Consider the following 10491-nt stretch of genomic DNA (forward strand, 5'->3'; position numbering starts at 1 on the left):
GTTAAGTTTCTGTGACCAAAAAATTGAACAACTCAACGGTAGGGTTGTACACCCTACCGCAGAGGCGCTCAGCGGTAGGGTGTGCAAGCCTACCGCTGCGCTGCTCGATTTTTGGTCACAGAAGGGGGGGCGTGGGGGGATGCACCCTACTGCCGGGTCTGATGGTGGTAGGTTGTGCTATCCTACCGCCTTAGTCTGTGGCGGTAGGGTGGCCCATTTTTTGCACTTTCTAACTTTTTTTGGCTTCAAGTTTTTGGCGGACAACATTTAAACAGCATATGTATGACATAAGAAGCACACAATGTATGATATATGATGCACACAACACAAATCTATAAATAAGGTAGGTTCGATACATAGCAAGTAGACATCCATAAATGTTTTCACCAAGTTATACATAGCAAATTAACGAAACAGTTTCACGAGCAAATCCATATGGTTCACGAAGCAAATATGCAAGTTTTAGGTTCAACCACACGGCAGCAACTTCAGTTCTTCTTTCCCCTCTTCGACTTTCGGTCCTCGTTATCCTTGGATCTCTTCTCAGCCGCCGTCTTCTTGCGTGCCGCAGGACGTGCTTTCTGAAAGGGGGATGGACTCGTCCAATCCTTCTTAGGCATATTCCTCTTCTCACACTAGGTTGGCTGAGTTGCTGGAGGTCCGTCGTCATCATCGTACTCCTCCTCCTCATCATCATCGTCCTCTTCCTCTTCCTCACCATGTTCTTCTTCTGGACCCTCTTCTTCATCTTCCTCTGCATCATCATCATCGTCACTCTCCTCCTCGTCATCTTGAACCGCCCTAGACGACGAGGCTGCATGGCTCGATGAGGCGAGGCTACGCATCGGTGCAGGAGGAAAAACATCCTCGGTGTTTGTAGCGCACCCAAGTAGGCCCACAAGCCGGCATGCTTTGTTGACGTATTTCTGCAATGATAACGAAACAATATGAACTTCTCGAATGTCCAATGATAACAAAAATGAACTCCGTATTACCTTCATTGTTTTCCTCAACTTGTTCTCACTAGCTCGAGTCCCAGGGACAACACTAAGCGCATCAGAGGCATGAAAAATGCTTTTGTTCAGCTCCGAAGACTGCAAAGTAATAAAATGAGTCAATACCACGAAAAGCTATTTTCATCCAACCGTCGGTTCGAAAGAGGTAAAAACAACATACCACTCTGTTCATGAGGGGTCCGTACTCCCTAAACCCGCCTTGAAGTTGTATGATGCTCTCTGTTGTAGGCTTCATTCTTTGAGGCGTCATCGAACAGGTCTTCGGCATCTGCTGTCATCCATTGGGGCCTCAGACGCAGACGATGCTTGATGCCATCGTTGTACCACAACATGTGATCCTCGTAATCGTCCCAGTCAATCACTCTCCTCTCTGTGTCTTTGCGTGTTTTCCACTCGTTCCATTCCTGCATGTATCTCGCATGTTCGGCTTCCCAATCCGTGATTGATTGATTCTTCTGCCTGCTCATCCTGTAATGCATAAGAAAGAATGTAAAACATCCTTCTTGTACGAATGTAAAACATCAAAATAAGAACTTAGAATCGATGAGGACAGCTTGTGGTACTCACAGGTGTAGGTCGTAGCCACCGGTATCTCGAACGATACCGGCTGGTGGTGTGTGTTGCGCCTTACCAAATTGTGCGGCAACGCGCTGTGGCAAGTGGTACTCCACGGCATAGACACAAATCATGGGCACGATGCACCGGAAGAGAAGCCGGTCCTGCTTGCACATGCTGTTCAGCTCGAAACCCAACTCTCGATCATCACTATACAGCCGTCAAGTAACCTATAACCAAACAATGTTAGGCTCAAGTGAAAGTGTTATCGAAACAATGGTAAGCTCAAGTGAAAATGTAGTTCTTATACCTGGAAAGCCGTGAGAGCATCAAGCTCGTTGCTGAAGACCTTGTACAAGGCCTTCGATTCGCCCGTGTAGACACGCACCACGTCCCAAGCGTATGTGAGGGTCGGGTTCCGATCATCTTCGTCATCTCCGCCATAGTCCGTCCATGCATGCGAGTGCAGCTTCTCCGGACGGCCCACCAGGATTCGCTCCCACATCCAAATGGAGAGGCCCCATACACATCCACACATACCGTACGTGACTTCCGCTCTCTGAATCGCGTCGTCAAGCTACAAACCATGTTCAGATGATAAGATGTCAAAATGTAAAGCAGCACACATCTGATATTTGAAAGAAAGTGATATTCACTTACCGAACGGTATAGGTAGGTGAGTCCGGCGGCCCCCCAGTTGTACCCCGCATCCCAGTCCTTTAGGAAGTCGAGATACATCCATAGGGCAGAGTTCCCGGAGTAGTCCGGAAACACTACCTCCGTGAGAATGTACCACAGGTAGGCCCTGGCGTACTGCTCCACCACCCGGGGCTCGGCATCTTCCGGGCACTTGCTCCGGTGCTCGAGGAGCCATGACAGCGGTATGCCGAAAGTCCGGTTGCTCTTAGCGGGAGGGGGGGGAGGGGGCAGTCGCCTATGAGGCTGACAACCCTCTCGTGCCAGTTCGCCCTCTCCACTCTTCCTGTAAGAGCATGACCCTGGAGCGGTAGTGTCGTAATCATCGCCCAATCCTCGAGGGTCACGGTCATCTCCCCACATGGAAAATGAAAGTTGTGCGTCTCTGGCCGCCATCGGTCGATCAAAGCCGTGAGAGCTGAGTGAACGAGCGTCGGCGGCTTACGCTTGAACTGCAGGACGAAACCCAATAGTCGGGCTCTCCTGAAGAACGGTGCGTACCGCTCGTCGTACTCCATCTTAACCGTCGTCTTGTGAGCCCTCATCCGCAGTGGTGGCAGCATCTATGAAAATCAATAACCAAAGCATAATTAGCATGGACATAATAGTTAGCTACTTGTTTTCATCAATTCGAAAGATTTGGTTTGAAATGGTAATTACCACTCCATTCTCAATGAAACGGGCACGGTGACGCTTGTCGAACCTAGGGTCAAGCATGGCGTACTTCGTGCCGATGTCGTCCGCAAGAGGTGGCCTCCTAAAAGAATTGCATAAGCATATCAAAAGATATCGATGCATAACAAAGGTTCATCACATCCAAAAAAACCTATGAGTTCAATCTTTGAATAACCATATATCTAGATTATCATGAACATGAACTAAATACAATACATATATCAAAAACAAAAACCATGAACTAGGGTTCATCTTGAGAGATTAACCATGTTTACTCCAACAAAATCCACTACTTGCATCATATAAGATCCACATGCATCCTATATCAAAACAAATATTTCCAATATTCATCATATATAAAAAAAATTAACACAAAAAATTATGAACTAGGTTCATCTTGAGGGTTCAACATTTGTTCTCCAACTATATCCACTACTTGCAGCATAGCATATCAACATGCATCATCATATCACAATATATTCCTCCAACATGCATCATATCAAAAATAATTCCTCCAAAAATAATATGAACTAGGGTTCATCTTCACATAATCATACCAACTAGTGACTAGAGTTCATATCTAACACAATATAATATCTATAATCAACCTAAATCAATCCTAGGGTTCAAAATATTTAAATCTAGTTCAAGAATGGGGGTGATTTAATTTGAATCAAATAATGCGACGAATCGGAAGCTATTTGACTAAAACTAATTGGAGGGATCGAAGGAGCTTACTTTTCTTTCTTCGGGGCCATCTCAATCCGTAAAAATGGTGAAGAAACGACGAAGATCTGAGGGGGGAGTGGAGGAGAAGAGAGAGGGGCGAGAGGAAGAACTCCTCTGTTCTTGGGGCGGGTGGTTGGAGGAGAAGGGGAGGGGTGGGGCGGCCGACGGCTTATAACTGCCCGCACCCTACCGCCACGTACCCCGACGGTAGGATCGGACAGGCTACCGCCATGACCGGCGGTGGTAGGATGGACGGAGGCCGTTAATGCTGCTGACGTGGATAAGTTTTCTACCGCCGCACCTTCCGGCGGTAGCCTAGGTAATCCTACCGCCGGGCACCCTGGCGGTAGCAAAAAGGGTCAAATGTAGACTGCGGGGGCAGGTGCACGGCGGCCATGGCTATCGTTCAAGTCCGTTATGTCCATAGGAAGGAGACGGTGGCGAGGCGTTCGGGCGCACAGCGGGCATGGCTGTTTGTTCCGCCCACTGTAGTGAGCACCTGAACGGGGAACCCACGGCGGCCGCTAGTCCAATCCCGTGGCCGTGGAGGACAGTGCTCCGGTCGCATCTATTGGAGCCGATATAGTGTTCACAGGGCTCAGTTTGGAGCTGAGAAGAGGCGATCGAGCCGAGAAAAACCATGAACTGGAGCGGATGACAGGGGGGCGTGGGATGGCGAGGTGGGACACGTGGCCGCATCTGGCATTGGATATGCACGGAACGGGTTTTGCAGCCGGTCTCCATAGAATTTTTTTCCACGATGTAGGCATGTGCATTGCACGCACAAACTACCTGCTTCCATTTGGCGGCATGTTGGTTCTCCTGACGAGCTTCTGAAATTACTCTGCTTGCGATTGCGATGCGTGTGTGACTGGAAAGTGCTTTTCTGCTCGCCGAGCTCGAACACACCTTCGATGAACCGTATAAAAATCCAAAAGTCCAAATATTCGTAGGCGTTTTGATGGAACGGAGCACTTGGAAGTTTTCCTTCATGGTTTGTTTCTTTAGAAATCTTACTTCATTATAGCAGCACAGGCTCACAGTTCGTTGCATCGTCGTGACAAAATCGGACAAGCTTTCATCGTATGCGAGGCAATTTTGCGCTAGAAATAAGGAAAATGTGGGCCGATTTGTGTTCCTGTAGACCAAGATCGCAACAGGCTGACACGCAAGAACATATAGCGTGCTAAGAGGGTTGTAAATCATGCATTTCTCTACCACGCAAAACATGGCATCAGTATGACAATATATAGCTCGATTAGCTACAAACATATGTGAGCGTAGCCCAAGAACAAAGAAGCAGTCACCAGAGATGGCAGATTAAACAGAAACAAAGCAAGCCACCAGCCCCATACGCGTGAAACGACGACAGATGAGGTATCGCGTGGGATCTATCCATGGCGTTCCACACACGGCCGATTTTCGTGTTTTGACCCTTTTTTGAAACAAAATCAAGATCTAACCCCAGTTTGAAACCTTTTTGAGATCTGACCTTTTTGCTACCGCCAGGCTTTCAAGCGGTAGGGTTGCACAGTCTACCGCCGCAGGGTCTGGCGGTAGGTGTGGCTGACGGCCGTTAAATCGTTAACGGCTGCTTACGGACCTACCGCCATAAGCCAAGGCGGTAGTCAGCACAAACCTACCGCCAAGAGCCCTGGAGGTAGGGTGGGAGCATGTGTTAAGTTTCTGTGACCAAAAAATTGAACAACTCAACGGTAGGGTTGTACACCCTACCGCAGAGGCGCTCAGCGGTAGGGTGTGCAAGCCTACCGCTGCGCTGCTCGATTTTTTGGTCACAGAAGGGGGGGCGTGGGGGGATGCACCCTACCGCCGGGTCTGATGGTGGTAGGTTGTGCTATCCTACCGCCTTAGTCTGTGGCGGTAGGGTGGCCCATTTTTTGCACTTTCTAACTTTTTTTGGCTTCAAGTTTTTGGCGGACAACATTTAAACAGCATATGTATGACATAAGAAGCACACAATGTATGATATATGATGCACACAACACAAATCTATAAATAAGGTAGGTTCGATACATAGCAAGTAGACATCCATAAATGTTTTCACCAAGTTATACATAGCAAATTAACGAAACAGTTTCACGAGCAAATCCATATGGTTCACGAAGCAAATATGCAAGTTTTAGGTTCAACCACACGGCAGCAACTTCAGTTCTTCTTTCCCCTCTTCGAATTTTGGTCCTCGTTATCCTTGGATCTCTTCTCGGCCGCCGTCTTCTTGCGTGCCGCAGGACGTGCTTTCTGAAAGGGGGATGGACTCGTCCAATCCTTCTTCGGCATATTCCTCTTCTCACACTAGGTTGGCTGAGTTGCTGGAGGTCCGTCGTCATCATCGTACTCCTCCTCCTCATCATCATCGTCCTCTTCCTCTTCCTCACCATGTTCTTCTTCTGGACCCTCTTCTTCATCTTCCTCTGCATCATCATCGTCGTCGCTCTCCTCCTCGTCATCTTGAACCGCCCTAGACGACGAGGCTGCATGGCTCGATGAAGCGAGGCTACGCATCGGTGCAGGAGGAAAAACATCCTCGGTGTTTGTAGCGCACCCAAGTAGGCCCACAAGCCGGCGTGCTTTGTTGACGTATTTCTGCAATGATAACGAAACAATATGAACTTCTCGAATGTCCAATGATAACAAAAATGAACTCTGTATTACCTTCATTGTTTTCCTCAACTTGTTCTCACTAGCTCGAGTCCCAGGGACAACACTAAGCGCATCAGAGGCATGAAAAATGCTTTTGTTCAGCTCCGAAGACCGCAAAGTAATAAAATGAGTCAATACCATGAAAAGCTATTTTCATCCAACCGTCGGTTCGAAAGAGGTAAAAACAACATACCACTCTGTTCATGAGGGGTCCGTACTCCCTAAACCCGCCTTGAAGTTGTATGATGCTCTCTGTTGTAGGCTTCATTCTTTGAGGCGTCATCGAACAGGTCTTCGGCATCTGCTGTCATCCATTGGGGCCTCAGACGCAGACGATGCTTGATGCCATCGTTGTACCACAACATGTGATCCTCGTAATCGTCCCAGTCAATCACTCTCCTCTCCGTGTCTTTGCGTGTTTTCCACTCGTTCCATTCCTGCACGTATCTCACATGTTCGGCTTCCCAATCCGTGATTGATTGATTCTTCTGCCTTCTCATCCTGTAATGCATAAGAAAGAATGTAAAACATCCTTCTTGTATGAATGTAAAACATCAAAATAAGAACTTAGAATCGATGAGGACGGCTTGTGGTACTCACAGGTGTAGGTCGTAGCCACCGGTATCTCGAACGATACCGGCTGGTGGTGTGTGTTGCGCCTTACCAAATTGTGCGGCAACGCGCTGTGGCAAGTGGTACTCCACGGCATAGACACAAATCATGGGCACGATGCACCGGAAGAGAAGCCGGTCCTGCTTGCACATGCTGTTCAGCTCGAAACCCAACTCTCGATCATCACTATACAGCCGTCAAGTAACCTATAACCAAACAATGTTAGGCTCAAGTGAAAGTGTTATCGAAACAATGGTAAGCTCAAGTGAAAATGTAGTTCTTATACCTGGAAAGCCGTGAGAGCATCAAGCTCGTTGCTGAAGACCTTGTACAAGGCCTTCGATTCGCCCGTGTAGACACGCACCACGTCCCAAGCGTATGCGACGGTTGGGTTCCGATCATCTTCGTCATCTCCGCCATAGTCTGTCCATGCACGCGAGTGCAGCTTCTCCGGACGGCCCACCGGGATTCGCTCCCACATCCAAATGGAGAGGCCCCATACACATCCACACATACCGTATGTGACTTCCGCTCTTTGAGTCGCGTCGTCAAGCTACAAACCATGTTGAGATGATAAGATGTCAAAATGTAAAGCAGCACACGTCTGATATTTGAAAGAAAGTGATATTCACTTACCGAACGGTATAGGTAGGCGAGTCCGGCGGCCCCCCAGTTGTACCCCGCATCCCAGTCCTTTAGGAAGTCGAGATACATCTATAGGGCAGAGTTCCCGGAGTAGTCCGGAAACACTACCTCCGTGAGAATGTACCACAGGTAGGCCCTGGCGTACTGCTCCACCACCCGGGGCTCGGCATCTTCCGGGCACTTGCTCCGGTGCTCGAGGAGCCATGGCAGCGGTATGCCGGAAGTCCGGTTGCTCTTAGCGGGAGGGGGGGAGGGGGCAGTCGCCTATGAGGCTGACAACCCTCTCGTGCCAGTTCGCCCTCTCCACTCTTCCTGTAAGAGCACGACCCTGGAGCGGTAGTGTCGTAATCATCGCCCAACCCTCGAGGGTCACGGTCATCTCCCCCCATGGAAGATGAAAGTTGTGCGTCTCTGGCCGTCACCGGTCGATCAAAGCCGTGAGAGCTGAGTGGACGAGCGTCGGCGGCTTACGCTTGAACTACAGGACGAAACCCAATAGTCGGGCTCTCCTGAAGAACGGTGCGTACCGCTCGTCGTACTCCATCTTAACCGTCGTCTTGTGAGCCCTCATCCGCAGTGGTGGCAGCATCTATGAAAATCAATAACCAAAGCATAATTAGCATGGACATAATAGTTAGCTACTTGTTTTCATCAATTCGAAAGATTTGGTTTGAAATGGTAATTACCACTCCATTCTCAATGAAACGGGCACGGTGACGCTTGTCGAACCTAGGGTCAAGCATGGCGTACTTCGTGCCGACGTCGTCCGCAAGAGGTGGCCTCCTAAAAGAATTGCATAAGCATATCAAAAGATATTGATGCATAACAAAGGTTCATCACATCCAAAAAAATCTATGAGTTCAATCTTTGAATAACCATATATCTAGATTATCATGAACATGAACTAAATACAATACATATATCAAAAACAAAAACCATGAACTAGGGTTCATCTTGAGGGATTAACCATGTTTACTCCAACAAAATCCACTACTTGCATCATATAAGATCCACATGCATCCTATATCAAAACAAATATTTCCAATATTCATCATATATAAAAAAATTTAACACAAAAAATTATGAACTAGGTTCATCTTGAGGGTTCAACATTTGTTCTCCAACTATATCCACTACTTGCAGCATAGCATATCAACATGCATCATCATATCACAATATATTCCTCCAACATGCATCATATCAAAAATAATTCCTCCAAAAATAATATGAACTAGGGTTCATCTTCACATAATCATACCAACTAGTGACTAGAGTTCATATCTAACACAATATAATATCTATAATCAACCTAAATCAATCCTAGGGTTCAAAATATTTAAATCTAGTTCAAGAATGGGGGTGATTTAATTTGAATCAAATAATGCGACGAATCGGAAGCTATTTGACTAAAACTAATTGGAGGGATCGAAGGAGCTTACTTTTCTTTCTTCGGGGCCATCTCAATCCGTAAAAATGGTGAAGAAACGACGAAGATCTGAGGGGGGAGTGGAGGAGAAGAGAGAGGGGCGAGAGGAAGAACTCCTCTGTTCTTGGGGCGGGTGGTTGGAGTAGAAGGGGAGGGGTGGGGCGGCCGACGGCTTATAACTGCCCGCACCCTACCGCCACGTACCCCGACGGTAGGATCGGACAGGCTACCGCCATGACCGGCGGTGGTAGGATGGACGGAGGCCGTTAATGCTGCTGACGTGGATAAGTTTCCTACCGCCGCAGCTTCCGGCGGTAGCCTAGGTAATCCTACCGCCGGGCACCCTGGCGGTAGCAAAAAGGGTCAAATGTCGATTTTTTTTTCAAACGGGGGTCAAATTCCGATTTTGTTTGACAAAAGGGTCAAAACATGAAAATCGGCCTCACACAGTGGTAGTAAGGTCTAGGCCATTTGCAAGGTGGCAGATTCATGAACCAGGCCAGGTTCCTGCTAATAGCCCGGAGAAGATAAAGCCAAACGCCTACCAACTACGCACATCACACGGGTTGCGAGATGCAAAGTCGACGAGGGAGAGCACAGCACAAGCAGCCAAGAACCGGCCACCTGATCTATCATCTATGCTACACTACACAAAGTTGGCGGCTGTGGCTATTGTTAACGCATGCCTATATATCTTCCTGCATGTGTGCCGACAACGGGCTGAACTCTATTGCTTAGCCACTGCTCCCTCTGTCCGAAAATACTTATCCTACAAACGGATAAAATTGATGTATCTACGCAAAATAAGTCTAGATACAATCATCTATAGAACAAGTGGATAAAATGAATGTATGTATAAGTAAAATAAGTCTAGATACAACCATTTATAGGACAAGTATTTCCGTGCGGAGGTAGTACTTCAAGTGCGTTCAGATCACGCTGATCTAAATGCTCTTATATTTCTTTACAGAGGGAGTAGTTTTCCTTTTAGATTTTGTTTTTTATCTATTACTATCTACTAGTATTATCTAATCACCTAAAGCATCAAAGCTCAATTTCATCATTCCAAATACCATGGGGTTGCTTAATGAGTACTCCCTCCGTCCGGAAATACTTGTCATCAAAATGGATAAAAGGGGATGTATCTAGACGTATTTTAGTTCTAGATACATCTCTTTTTATCCATTTTGATGACAAGTATTTTCGGACGGAGGGAGTAGTTACTTCGTTGAGTTTTCTTTTTTTTTTGTGAATCCAAAGTCAACTAGCTACTTCGTCGAGTTATATGCATTAGCGGTGGAAAGGTTTTCACACGTTGCCGGTCGACGGAAGAAGAAGAAAAAGAAGAAGAAGCGGTGGGCACGAGTGCATGTGGTTGGTGTGGATTAACGGCCGTCATGGGTGAGGTGGCGCCGGAGGCAAGAGCACAGATAAATAAAGGGAAAGTGAGAGGGAAGCATTACAGCCACGTTACCA

This window comes from Triticum aestivum, chromosome 1B (assembly GCF_018294505.1).
Source record: "Triticum aestivum cultivar Chinese Spring chromosome 1B, IWGSC CS RefSeq v2.1, whole genome shotgun sequence".
Taxonomy (NCBI): Eukaryota; Viridiplantae; Streptophyta; class Magnoliopsida; order Poales; family Poaceae; genus Triticum; species Triticum aestivum.